Source organism: Sus scrofa, chromosome 7, assembly GCF_000003025.6.
Source record: "Sus scrofa isolate TJ Tabasco breed Duroc chromosome 7, Sscrofa11.1, whole genome shotgun sequence".
Taxonomy (NCBI): Eukaryota; Metazoa; Chordata; class Mammalia; order Artiodactyla; family Suidae; genus Sus; species Sus scrofa.
Genome location: NC_010449.5, coordinates 24978920 through 24992933, shown reverse-complemented (window position 1 = coordinate 24992933; position 14014 = coordinate 24978920). Strand labels below are relative to the sequence as shown.

Below are 14014 nucleotides of genomic sequence, written 5' to 3'. Positions count from 1 at the left end.
GCTGTAGCCACTGGGCCTACACCACAGCCAGCCACAGTAACGCAGGATCTGAGCTGCCATTTGCAAACTACACCACAGCTCATGACAACACCAGATCCCCGACCCACTGAGCGAAGCCAGGGATCGAATCCGCATCCTCATGGATACTAGTCAGATTTGTTTCTGCTGTGCCACAGTGGGAACACTTACACTTTTGTTTAATCCTCCCATCATCTCATTGATTGAAGTACCTGCAGGTGGAGAGAATAAAATGGTGACAATGAACAATTTTTGCAAGGATGCAAGACCGGTCAATGGTACCCTCCTGATTGAGCCAAGTTATATGTGACTCCAAACCCCACAAGTTCAGCTGTTACATCATAACAATTTGCAGTTTCTGAAGAGAACTGTGTCCTTATGTTAAGACAATTTTTTTTTCCATTTTATTTCATGGAAATGTGATTGTCCATTTTAGGGAGTGACAGTACTTTCTATAAATTGAGGCAGCTTCAGGATAACAGTTCTAGTTCCTCTGAAAGGTTCCCCTCATCAGCATTGCTAATCTCCTCTGGAAATGACAAAATTTGCATTGACCTTATGGAATGGCGCCAGAGATTCTGTACAAGTCTCCTTATTGAAGAGAACAGGGGCCTCCAAATTCCTAAATCCAATCTATTGCTCTCATTCATTATTTCAGATTTTTCAACATAATGTAGTGCAAGTTTGAATATTTCAGAGTGGAGACAAAGATAGTATCTCATTTATTTTGGAAAAACATATTTATATTCATATGAAAGTTCACCATTTCTTGGAGAGGTTGAGGAGAAGTCACGTTTGTTCCTGCAGTGGAGAAGAATCTGTGTCTTCAGGATGCCAGATGTTTGCCATTGAGCTGTCCCAGAACACCTGGAACTCTCAGAGATGCGTCCATTAATATTGTATGTAGGAAGAGTCTTAGTTTTCTTTCTCTTTGACCTCGACCTTGTGTTAGTCGTGCTGTATCTTCCTCTTTATCCAGTACAAATACTAGCTAGGTTATTTTTCACAAATTCCACTTTGGCTTGGAGGAAGAAGCAGTTCTCCAAATAGGTCCAGAGCTTGAGGTGGTAAGAATTTGAGGTAAGAAAATCCAGCGGTTCTCCAGTTACAAAGCATCCCAATCCTGGAAACAGCTTTACTTTAGTTGGTGACGATTGTTTAAATTGAAATACTTTCCCGTTACAGAATAACCTTTGCTGAGGCTGGGAGACTGAACCCCGTGTCTGGCAAGTGGAGCAGGACTTGGGCGTCTGTTCCTGGGTCTGCGGTGTCGCGCGCCCCCTGCTGGCCGCCGGGCACAGAACAAGGCACGCGCTGGGGAAGAGAAAGTGAAAGTGGAGCCAGGACGCCGTCGCTTGCAAAGCATCGCCCGCAGACCGAGGGGAGACAAAGTTGAGGCAGCGCGAGGGGGCTTCCGAGCTCAGCCCTCCGCACTTAAAGGAAAGACCCCCGGAGCTGCAGCCCAGAAGCTGCCGCTGGTGAGTGGTGCGGGTGGAAGCCTGGAGCGCTAACAGGACGCAGCCCACCCTCCACCCACTCTGCAACCCTACTCCCTTTCCTTCTGGACCCGGGGAAACAAAGCCAGGGAGCGGGGGTGGGGGCGGGGGGCTGGTGGGGAGGGTCCACGGGATTTTTTTTTTAAGATGAAGCTGCTGCAGGTGGTTAGGCTTCCCAGCTCATGTCAGGCCGAATGCCTTGGGTCCTAGGAGGGAGCACAGGGTACTCAGGGTAGGGTTGGGTTAATCGAGTGAGAAGCCCAGGGGGCATTGGGAGGAGTGGGAGTGGGGAGGGTAGTGACAAGGACTGGGACTCCACCCCTGGCACTTCTCCCCTTCTCCCCACAGACCTCGCCATGCGGCTCTCTGACCTGAGACCCTGGGCCGCCCTACTGCTGGCGGACTCGGCCTTACTCTGGCTGCTCCAGGGACCTCTGGAGGCTCTGCTTCCCCGAGGGCTTCCAGGCCTGTGGCTGGAGGGCACCTTGCAACTTGGAGGGCTTTGGTGGCTGCTGAGGCTGGGAGGGCTGCTGGGATATGCGCGGACACTGCTGCCCCCCCCTCCCCCCCACTCCCCGCCCCGTCTGGTGATCCCTCTGTTTTCCTGAGGGTTCTGGTCTCAGGAACCTTGAATGTGCCCCCAGCAGAGTGGCTTCAGTCCCTTGGTGCTGCTGCTGCTGGGGTCCGGGGCTGCAGGGCTCAGCTGGGAAGTGTGGGCTGTGCAAACTGTGCAGTTTGCTGGCTTAGGAGCAAGATGTCTGCTTTTATAAGGAGGCTCTCAAATGATGCTGGCACCTGTGGTGGCCAGGAGACCTGGAACAGGCCCTCTGCCTGCTCTTAAGGAGGGTGAGGAAGCTGGGGGAAGGGCGGGGGAGAGGGAGGGGGAGGGAAAGCAGGGGTTCTGGTCCTCCAGCTGCTCCTGGGGTCCCTGCCGATTAGTGGCAGGGAGGGCAGGAATGAAAGATTCTCAGGTCCCCTTTTCTTCTCCCTCTAGATGCTGCACTTGACAATGAAGGTGCTGTTGCTGAGCTGTGGGCTGCAGCAGGTCCTGGCTGGGACGTCACCCAGGGCGGGCTGCTGTCCTTTCTGCTCTACCGGGAGAACCTGGGCTCCTACAAGCAAGTGAGTCGGGAGCTGTGCAGGCTGTCTTTCCCACCCCCCTGTTTTCCCCTCTGGCTTCTGGGCCTTGGGTTTTATTTGTTCCTCTTTAAAATACAAAAAACAAAACCAAACAAAAACGAAATAACTCTAATTTGTTTGCTATGGAGAATTTCAAACAGATGCAGAAAACCCCACCCCATGTAATGAACCCCCATGTACCCATCCGCTTTAACAGTTATCACCTGAAGGCCAGTCTTGTTTCATCTGTTTCCCCATCACTCCTCCCATATTCTTTTGAAGCAAACCCAAGATATGCTTTCATCTGTAAATATTTCTGCGTGTATCTTTAAACATAAAAAAAAGTTATACAGATATAACCACAAAGCCACAATCACACCAGAAAAGTTAACAGTAGCATCATCGGTCAGTGGTCAAATTTCCGCGTGTCTCATAGAGGTAGTAGAAGTGTATACACTGAGTCGATCTCTTTCTCTCTCTCATCTGTGGGGGCACCATCCACCAGTGCTCAGGGTCCGTCACATTACTGGGGGCTGCAAAACAGTGACCCTCGCCATTCCCTCCTTCATTAGTGGGGGTTCATCTCTCAAGGGAGACGTCTCCTCATCTGCTGTGTGGTTCCCAGGGGTGCAGTTTGATGAAGAAAGGCAGAATGAGCATTCAGCTCCTTGCCTGTAATTACCAGGTTCCAAAAATAATTAGTTCCTGCATCTTGGGCTTTATTCGATAATTTTCGTGGACATTTGTTAAACATCGTTATGTTGGAGAGCTGCGTGGGAGGCACTCAGGGGGCTACAAAGATGAGGTGGGCACAGCGCCTGCCTTTAAGGAGTCCCCTGTCTCATTAGGCAGAACTGTGTAGGGGTCACAGGGACCAGTCCCTGGACAGGTGTGGGGTGGGAGGAACACTGTGTGGGAGGAGTGTGGATGTCTCCTTCCTTTATGCTGCAAATTGGAGTAATGGGGGATTGGGGCTGATGTTAAATTCCATCTGCATTTATTTTTTTGTCTTTTTAGGGCTGCACCCGTGGCATATGGAGGTTCCCAGGCTAGGGGTCCAATCGGAGCTGTAGCCACTGGCCTACGCCAGAGCCATAGCAACGCATGGCTGGGGCGGCGTGGGGCAGGGAGTGCGTGAGGAGGTGAGGGGTTGAAAGTAGAACTTTTGATCTATGATCCAGCAATTTGACGTCTGATATTTTTCCAATGAACACAGAAACATTACCGATAAAGATAGACTCAACCCTGTATTTATCACAGCATTATTTACAGTAGCAAAGATATGGACGCAACCTAAGTATCTGTCAGTAGAACAGATAAAGAAGATACCACAGTGGAATGTTACTCAGCCATGAAAAAGAATGAAATTCTTCCATTTACTACAACATGGATGGACTCAGTGGGTATTATGCTAAGTGAAATAAGTCAGAGGAAGACGAATACTCTATGATTTCACTTGTTGGTGGAATTTAAGAAACAAATGAACAGAACAAAACAGAAACTGACCCAAGATACAGAGGACAAAGAGGTAGTTGTCAGAAAAGTGGTGGGTGGGGGCCAAAAACATAGTCCGGCAGTTTCCGGCTCCAGGATAATGAGTTAGGAGCAGGGGGGCATCTGTGTGTATGTTCTGTCCCCAGTTGACCACGCACTCTCTTCATGGGTCAGGTCCCTGTGGTCTTGGTCCCAGACCCCCAGTTCTCAGGGACTTATGGACCAGTGTGTTCTCAAATACTAGGGGACAATTGTGGGATGTCTGAAAAAGCCTAAAGCCTCCTTATGGTGGGGGGGGGGCGCTCCCACATCCAGTGTCTGAGTCTTCCCCAAATTTCCAGTTTCTGCTCGGGTCATCTGGGAAAGAGATTAGGGGCAGAGACCGTCCCTAAAGAAAGCCCTGTGCTGGCTTCGAGGTTTCCTTCACGGTGTCTCATTTTTCTCTCCCCTCCTAGTGCAACTGGAGGTGACAGTGCATCCAGAGAGGACCCCGTCCCTGCAGCTCCGCAACCTGCTGCTTTGCTCTGTGACAGGGTTCTACCCAGGGGCCATCGAGATCAGGTGGTTCCGGAACGGGCAGGAGCAGAGAGAGGGGGTCCTGGCCACTGGCCTCGTCAGGAATGGAGACTGGACCTTTCAGACAGTGGTGATGCTGGAAATGACTCCTGAGCTTGGGGACGTCTACACCTGCCTTGTTGATCATCCCAGCCTGCTGAGCCCCGTTTCTGTGGAGTGGAGTGAGAATCAGCTTCTTGTACTTTCGGGGTCCATCTGACTCAAGACGGGTCCTGAGCTACCTCCATGCTCATCCTGGTCAGAACACTAGTTTGTCCGTCCTTCCCTGATCTGAGGGAACCATAGAAATTGGGGTCGTGGGAGGAAACATGCAGAGATCTGTCTTTGTATCTTCCAGACACTAAGGAGGTCTAATCGTCTTGTCCCTTACTTCCAACTTTGGGAACTAGTGTTCCCTACACTTTGATCTTGGTGTTTAAGGGGGATTCTTTTTTGGGGGGGGAGTCATGCCTGATGCCTGGGGAAGTTCCTGGGCTAGGAGTGAAGACTAGATTACACCTGGGTAATATATTTAAATAAAAAGATAAAAGAAGGCATTGCAAAAAGGCATAAAGAGAATCAAGAGAATGACAATCTAATAAACTAGGTAAACAGGTATCAGTGCTTATAATGGTTTCCTACTACAAAACAGATGACCGCCACAGCAGGTTAAAACAATACACATTTGTTTTTTTCATAGTTTTTGTGGGTCAGAGGTCCAGTTATAACCTAAAAACTGGGTCCTCGGAGTTCTTGCTATGGCACAGAGGGTTAAGAATCTGACTCCAGTGGCTCGCGTTGCCGCAAAGGTTAGGGTTTGATCCCTGGCCCATGGCAGTGGGTTAAAGAATCCGGTGTTGCTGCAGCTGGGGCTCAGATTTAATCCCTGCCTGGGGAATTTCCATATGCTCCAGGTACGGCCGTAACCCCCGCCCCCCGCCCCAAACTAGTCTCTTCTTCAGGGTCTCAGGCTGCAGCTGAGGCATTGTTCAGACTGTTGTGTTCCTTACTGGGGGCTCTACTGTCCAAATTCATGCAGGTTGTTGGCAGAATTCACCTGCTCCAGATGGGAGCTCTGAGGTCCCTGATTTCCTGCTCAGTTCCTAGAGGTCACCTGCAGTTTCCTGCCCCATAGCAATCTCCCAGGCTTAGAGCCAGCCAAGGAGAGTCTCTCCAGCACGCTAAAATGAAGTTTTTTGTAAGAAACGTAATCAGGAGTGACAGCCCATCGCCTCTGACCTATAATATCTTATTCACAGACCTCCCGTCACCTTTGACCTATAATATCCTATTCACAGACATCCTGTCACCTTTGCCATATTATCCTGGTTAGAAGCAAGTCACAGGTCCCATTAACTTTCAAAGGAAGAGATTATCCGAGGACTTGATTCATTGGATGTCACTTTAGAATGTGTCTGCTCTCCGGCCTTTGATGAGCCTTGTCCCTTCCACGTGAACAAATCATCGTCCCATTCCAAGTTTCCTTAAAGTCTCATTCCAGTATAGCATCGGATGAAAGTCCGGAATCTCATCATCTGAATCAGGTGCCGGTGAGGAGGAGGCTACTGGTGGTACAACTTTGTGGAGCTGTGAAACTAAGAGGCAGGAGATCTGTCTCCAGTACAGCCAACTTAAAGTTGTCAGGCAGGCGTTGGGTAACTGCTATAAATATTTCTGTCCAAAAAGGAGTTGCTGGTCCATGGCAATTCTGAATTCCAGTTGAGAAAACTCCAGCCAGAGTCCTTGGTTAAATTTCAGAGACTAGGGACAATCCAGGTCTGAAGTGGGAAAGGCCAATGTTTGTTCCTAAAAGGTGGCAACTGGCCAGCTGTTATTTCTCTGACTAGTCTTTAGGGTACCTTGGCTCTCTCTCTGGATTCTTGGCCCTGCCCTATTGGTCAACTTTTTTTTTTTTTTTTTTTTGAGGTCATAGGAGGTAGCCCTTGCTTACAGTGAGTAGTTTCATCAGCCTGCTTCCTGCCAGTGGAATCTGGGGAGTCTGATAGCCTCCTTTCACGTTGTGCTTCCTCCTTTAAATCCAGGCAGCAGTATGTCTTTTTTTTTGTTTGTTTTATTATTTAAAAAAATTATTAAAGTTGATTTACAATGTTCTGTCAATTTCTGCTGCACAGCAAAGTGACCCAACTCTACATCCATATACATTTTTTTTTTCACATTACCCTCCATCATGTTCCATCGCAAGCGGTCAAATATAGTTCCCAGTGCTATACAGCAGAATCGCATTGCTTTTTTAAAAATTTTAAAGCATTTTTATTAAAATTTTTTTATTATAGTTGATTTACAATGTTCCATCAAGTTCTGTGAGAAGTTTCTTAAAACCTTTGGATATCTTCTGTGGATTTTTCGTGATGCGTTCCATCAGACTGAAGCCACATCTAAAAGGACACATCTGTCCTTTTAGCGACAATCACTTCTCTGAGTTGGCCCTGCCGGGATGACTGAGAGGATTGGCGAGCCGCACGTTTCATCTCTTGAGAAGGCTCTTTGCATGACTGAATTCTCTAACTACTTGGTATATAAAAGGATATATACGTATATATATATATGACAGGAAACAGACAGGAAACGGATTTACCTAAAATATCATGAGCCAGAAAACACCGGTAAATATTGGGTGCTGCAGGAAAGGCAGTGTAAGAGAGGTTTTGGGTGAGGAGATGAAAGGGAGGAAAGAGACAAATCTGAGCAGAAGCCAGGAGGAGTGGATAATGGGGAAAGGGGTTGTACGAGGGTGTTATTTTAAAACTTGCCCTTGGATAAGCAATGAGACCGTCCTGTATATAGCACAGAGAACTGCATCTAGTCTCTTGGGATAGACCGTAGTGGAAGATAATAGGAGAAAAAGAATGTGTATATATATATATATGTATGACTGGGTCACTATGCTGTACATACAGCAGAAATTGACGGAACACTATAAATCAGCTATACTCTAATTAAAAAATAAATGAAAAAAACCTTGCCCTATGTGGCATGATTCAATTTTCTCACTGCCACATCCTTGGAGACCTAAATTACATTAAACATTTTAGAATTGTATTTGGTTTTTCTTTTGATATAAAACTGCTAAAGTACACTGATTCACTGGAAGTTCAAGGTCCCTCTTTCCGTCCTAGGACATTGGCAACCACAAGTGTATTAATTGGGCCATGTATACCAGCAGATGGAGACATTGCACTTTAGAAATTCAAGGCAACCTGAACTTTCCCTTCTCCCTTTCAGATGTGGAGTGTGGCATTTCTTCCTAGAGGATGGGAAACCAGCTCGGCCAGCTCTCATTGCCCTGACTAGTCCTTTCACATTTCCAGAATATGTCGAAATCAGAGATGTGGTTTTGGATGTTTGGGAAGCAAAGAAGCATAAAATGGAGCAGAAGGTAAAGCCAGCTTTTGCCTGAAGATGGAGTTCAGTCTTTTTACATGTTGTAGCAGGTAAGAGATTGCTCCTATAAAATCGTGTGCTTTAAAAGAAAATCATCACTGCCATCACTCATGTGCAAGCCACTATCCTTTTTCACATTGAGTTTCCATTATTCTCTGCTGTTGTCCAATGCATTCTTGATACTTCAGTAAGAGTGATATTTTACTTTATAATATACGTTTGAAAAGTATCACTGGGGGTGTGGGATGGAAATCCTATAAAACTGGATTGTGATTGTCATTGTACAACTATAAATATAATAAATTCATTGAGTAGTAAAAAAAGTATCAGAAGGAGGAGTTCCCATTGTAGCTCAGCAGGTTTAAAGACCAGACGTTGTCTCTGTGAGAATGTGGGTTCGATCCCTGACCTTGCTCAGTGGGTTAAGGATCTGGCATAGCCTGCAGATTTGGCTTGGATCTGGTGTTGGTGTGTCTGTGGCATAGGCCCCAGTTGCAGCTCTGATTTGACCCCTGGCCCTGGGACTTCCGTATGCTGCAGGTGCAGCCTTAAAAAGAAAAAAAAATTATCAGAAGGATACATGCATGTAGTTCAAAATAAACAGTCGTGATATATTTAATAAAGTAGGAGCCCTTCATGCCTTCTCTTTACGCCAATGGAACATACACACAAAGAAAATATCCATATATTCCTGTTTTATTGAATGATTTTAATATGAATGGACTCGGAATTATGTCAAATGATTGTTTTAGAGGAGCAGTAATCTAAGGATCAATGAATTTGTAAGAATTAGAATCATACAAAGTTTGGGCACTGACCAAAATGAAGTTAAATTTGAAATCAATGTATAAACACATAATCAGATATCTGTAAACTAAAACACACTTCTTTTGAATAAAACATGGGTCCAGGAGTTCCCATTGTGGCTCAGTGGTTAACAAACCCAACTAGTATCCATGGGTACGTGTGTTCAACTCCTGGTCTTGCTCAGTGGTTTGGGGATCCTGCGTTTGCCGTGAGCTGTGATGTAGGCTGGCAGCTGTAACTCCAGTTTGACCCTTAGCCTGGAAACCTCCATATGTCATGGGTGCGGCCCTAAAAAGACAAAAGACCAAAAAAAAAGTCCATTGACTCTTTTTTATTATATGACTTCACAGAAGTTTTGTAATTCCTCATGATTCTACAGATTTCTTGATATGTTTATTTTATGCTGTATTTCCCCCTAATTGCAGCTCTGTGCTTCTTCTTGGCCTTCTTAGGGATTTGTCTGCTAGAGACAAGTGATGCTGCCTCACATCTACTCCTCATTGGCTGGAGAGAAAACCATTATATCCTTAAAAATAGCTCTGCAAAATCTCTTTGCCGTCATTGTCTTTATTTGAGTGTTAGAGTTGAGCGTCAGCATTAAAAGTCAGAGTTTTGGGGAAGGGAAGTAGCTGTAGGAAGCCACTTAGTACGTAAGCGTACCTTCCATCTTCCAGGGCACCCTGCTCTTGCCTCGACACAATTGCTCTAATATCAAAGGGAGGTGATAGGATCAGCAGTGGGAGGAGGGGACAGAGTCACAATTAGATCATGAATCTTAAACCAGTGGTGGCTCAGCACTAACAGGTATTCAAGAAGTAATTAACTATAAATGTTAGCAGCTTAATGTGTTTGCCTCTTGGGAAATCCAGGGGATAGGTCTTGTGTGAAGGGGTCAAATAAACATCAGAGTCAAATAAACATCATTTGTAACCCAGCTGTGGCCCTGGTCCTGGCTCTATTCAATGAAAATGATTGATGACTCCAGATCCGTTGGTGAGTAGCTGATCCTCACAGCTTCTGGGTCAACCAAAAGGTTCCAGGGTGTATTAGCGGATAAGAAGGAAATAAGGCTGAGGGTTTGGGAAATGTACCCAAATGCCTCCCAATTGTCTGGGAGCAAAGCCATTTTTTAAGGTGTCAAAGAGAGAGGTACAACTCTAGTATAAAATGATTGCGGGTCCAATCCTTATTTCTTTCCTTTATCCCATCCAATATTAAAAAGGATACTTGGCACAGGGAACTATATCTGATCACCTGTGATAGAACATGATAGAAGAGATGATATGAGAAAAAGAATGTACACATATGTATGACTGGGTCACTTTGCTGTGCAGCAGAAATCGACAGAACATTGTAAATCAACTAGAATAAAAAATTAAAAACTATTTAGTTTCTCTGTCCTATGTTTTTGGAACTATTGTTCTTGTTCCAATCCAAGAACAGTCAGGCCAATGAGGAGGTGCAGGCAGATTTTCAAGTAGCCCTCCAGACACAATAATGTATTGCTGTTATATTAGTCTGTTTTTATTACTGAGCCTTTTACATGCCATGTAGCTTTTTAGGCACGTTCTGAATACTGGCTCATGGAGTCCTCACAGCAATCCTTTGAGGAAGTACTGTGAGGATGAGCATCCACAGTTACGGATGAGGAAACTGGCACAGAGGATTTTAAGAGCTTGTGTGATGGTACAACCCTGGAAAATTGTAAGACCCCAATTCAATACGGGCAGAAGATAACTGCTGCCAGAGGGACCTGCTTAACTACTATGCGACACTGCCTTTCATAGCCGGGGACCCACTTCTGTTATTCAGATGAGATGGTTGAATATGGTCTGCCCAGAACTTCTTTCATGTTACGTCATATCAAAGACCGGTACTATCTTGGAAGCTGGAAATTGGCAGTCTTTTTTTTTTTTTTTTTTTTGCCTTTTAGGGCCAAACTCAAGGTTTATGGAAGTTCCCCGGCTAGGTGTTGAATTGAATTAGAGCTAGAGCTGCCGGCCTACACCACAGCCACAGCAACGTGGGATACAAGCCTCATCCGTGACCTACACCCCAGCTCACGTGGCAACTCCGGATCCCCAACGGAGGCCAGGGGTTGAATCCTCACCCTCTCGGCTACTAGTCAGATTCATTTCTGCTGTGCCACAGTGGGAACGCCTGAAATGTGTACTCTTGTTGCTGACTCAGCTCTTTTCCATCAGGTCCCTTGAGGGGCAAGTTCTGGATGGACATTTCTATGTTCTCAGTACTTGTAATCCCTGGTATCTATTAAGTAGGTGCCTAATAAATTAAAATAAATTCTTTATAGACAAACACACACACATATAGGCATGAATGTGTGATTGTATTCCATACAGAACCTGCACAGATCAGAAGCCTGAAACTATCTTTATCTTATGTGGGAATTGACACGCTTTGTGGTCAGGAAAGCTGGTCTTCTCACACCAAGGTCAAGTGTGGCTGTAGGAGGCGGAGCCTGCAGGTGCAGCAGCATGTGGAGGGTACTTCTGACGCCCCCCTTCTCTCGAGGAAGAGAGTGTCCTATCCCAGTCGGCGTTCCCATCTTCCCCCCTGGACAACCTCAGACTTTTAATGGCTTCGAGGTTTAGACCACATGTGCAAGTGTGAGATATTTCTCTTCTCAATTTTTTTTTTGTGGTGTATGATAGGAAGTCATTATTTTAATTCTTGGAGATGAATTTGTTTACAGTATTAAATTACACATGACGGAAATGAGAAGGGTTGACGTCAAAGGTCATGTGAAAAGATTGAGAGGTGGGTTTAACAATTCAAATTAGATTGAAAGCTGTTAATGGGTGGCCTTGAAGGTCGGAGACACCTCAAGCCTAGTGGAGAGAAACAAGGGGACAGAAGAGACAGAGGGGCTACTTCAAGAGTTCCAAATATTATTCTGACTAATAGTTCAATACAAATTTTATTTTACTGCTGGGTTTATAAAGCCGATCACAGATCTGTCAGACCACGTTAGAAGCAGGAAGAGGAGAAAACAAGATCCCTTTTATTGTAGTCTAGATCCTTGGGTGACATTTTATTCCTTCCACCTTCACAGGTATAAATGTAGATACAGATATAAATGGAAAAATGGTCAGAGGCTTGAGATCATAGTAAACAGGCCAATTTGTCACTAAGCTTTGTTTTTAATTAATTTTTTCCTATCAGTTTTATTGTGTTATGATTGACATACAACATTGGAGAAGTTTAAGATATAAAGCATGGGGAGTTCCCTTGAGGTGCAGCGGGTTAAGGATCCGGTGTTGTCACTGAAATGGCTCGGGTCGCTAATGTGGTGCAGACTGAATCTCTGGCCCAGGAACTTCCACTGCCTCGGGTGCAGCGAAAAAAAAAAAAAAGATATACAGCATAATTATTTAATTTACATACATCATTAAATGATTATTACAAGTTTAGTGAACATCTGTCATCTCAGATAGATACAAAATTAAAGAAATAGAAAAAAATATTTTTTCCTTGTGATGAGAACTCTTAGGATTTAATTGCTTAACAACTTTTCTATATAACATACAACCGTGTTAATTATATTTATCATGTCACACATCATCTCTTTAGTACTTATTTCTTATAACTGGGAGTTTGTACCTGTGGTTTGCCTCCTACCTGCTGATGGTCATAGATTTATAAATAGATTCTTAATTAAACTATCTTCAAAGTAACCAATTTGAGCATGCCTTCTTTTTCTTGCAAGGAACTTGACTGATATACATTTAAATCCAGAGAATTTTGTGCAAAGAGAAAGGACTCACTTTATATGTGTCATGGAAAATTCACATACCTGCTTACTTCAGTGTTCAGATAGTAGCTGAACACTGATTTAAAACACTGAGTAGCTTCACAAAGATTTAAAAAAATTTCGGGATAGTGACTTAAAAAAATGTTATCCAAGGAAATAATATTCCGGGGGGAAGTATTCTAATTATATTACTAATCCTATTAAGGAGGTCACGGAACCTTTCAGAATGTACCATGTTTTGTTTCCTGAATTGAATGCACAACAGGGTCCTGGATGGCCTTTCTGGTGACAAGATGACTATTATGTTCACAGTTAGCCCCACTGAACAAGCACAGATTCCAGGGGATGCTGATCCGGGAAGAAGATTTCCCCCCAAATTTCCACAAGGAAGTAACCCCTTTCCACAACTTTCATCTCCCTGCAGTACAGAACAGAGAATGAACCGTGAGAATCTCCCTGCAGGAAACCTGACCCGTATCAATGACTGTTCCTTTTAAAATTTTATTTTATTTTATTTTTTTGCTTTATTTTAGGGCTGCACCCATGGCATGTGGAAGTTCCCAGGCTAGGGGGTCCAATTGGAGCTACAGCTGCCGGCCTGCACCACAGCCACAGCAACGTGGGATCCAAGCTGCATCTGCCACTTACACCATAGCTCATGGCAAGGCCAGATCCTTAAGCCACTGAGCGAGGCCTGGGATCGAACCCACATCCTCATGGTTCCTAGTTGGGTTCGTTAACCACTGAGCCATGAAGGGAACTCCGACTGTTCCTTTTTATTAAAAATTTTTTTAAAATTTTATTTCTAAGGCTGCACCTGAAGCATATGGAGTTCCCAGGCCAGATGACCTAAGCCCCAGCTGCTGCAATTGTGTGGGGCCAGGGGATGAACCTGTGTCCCAGCACCACAGAGACCCCGTGATCCCATTGTGCAACAGCAGGAATCCAATGACTCTTTCTTGATCCCACTGTTTAGCTGCATGGAACACACACTTTCTTTATTCTAAGTGCCCTGCCTTTGCAGAGGCCCAGTGGGGTGATTGGAGTAAGTCCTTGGAATCAGAATGTTTGTCTGTATTGCCTTCCTCTCAGGCCAGGCCAGCAGTGAGTGCCCTGAGTAATACAGCAGGGATGTGGGCAGTGCAGAGAACTCTAGAAAATGTAGAGAATGCTGCCTGGCTCAGGAGGAAGCAGTGAGCAGAAGCCCACACTGGAGCTTTGCAGTTGAGGTTTTAGCCAATCAGAAGAAGGATTTTAAGCTGACGCTCTGGTTGCTGGTTGAACAGTCCGTGAAGAGGCCTGCGTGACTGGGGGGATCCCCAGGTCTGACGCAGCCTCCACTGCACAGCCT

General features: G+C 45.2%; 1 long non-coding RNA gene across 3 annotated transcripts; it reads left to right on the top strand.

The window, feature by feature from the left end:
* Window positions 175-12586, top strand: LOC100155975. 3 transcript variants are annotated; one of them, XR_002345630.1, is made up of 6 exons: window positions 175-1496; window positions 1863-2360; window positions 2509-4161; window positions 4583-6730; window positions 7926-8134; window positions 11252-11271. It is a non-coding gene; the product is annotated as an uncharacterized LOC100155975 (long non-coding RNA). The 3 variants fall into 3 exon arrangements; XR_002345631.1 differs by having other exon boundaries at window positions 441-1496; window positions 4583-4864; window positions 9344-12586; XR_002345629.1 differs by having other exon boundaries at window positions 176-1496; window positions 7926-12586.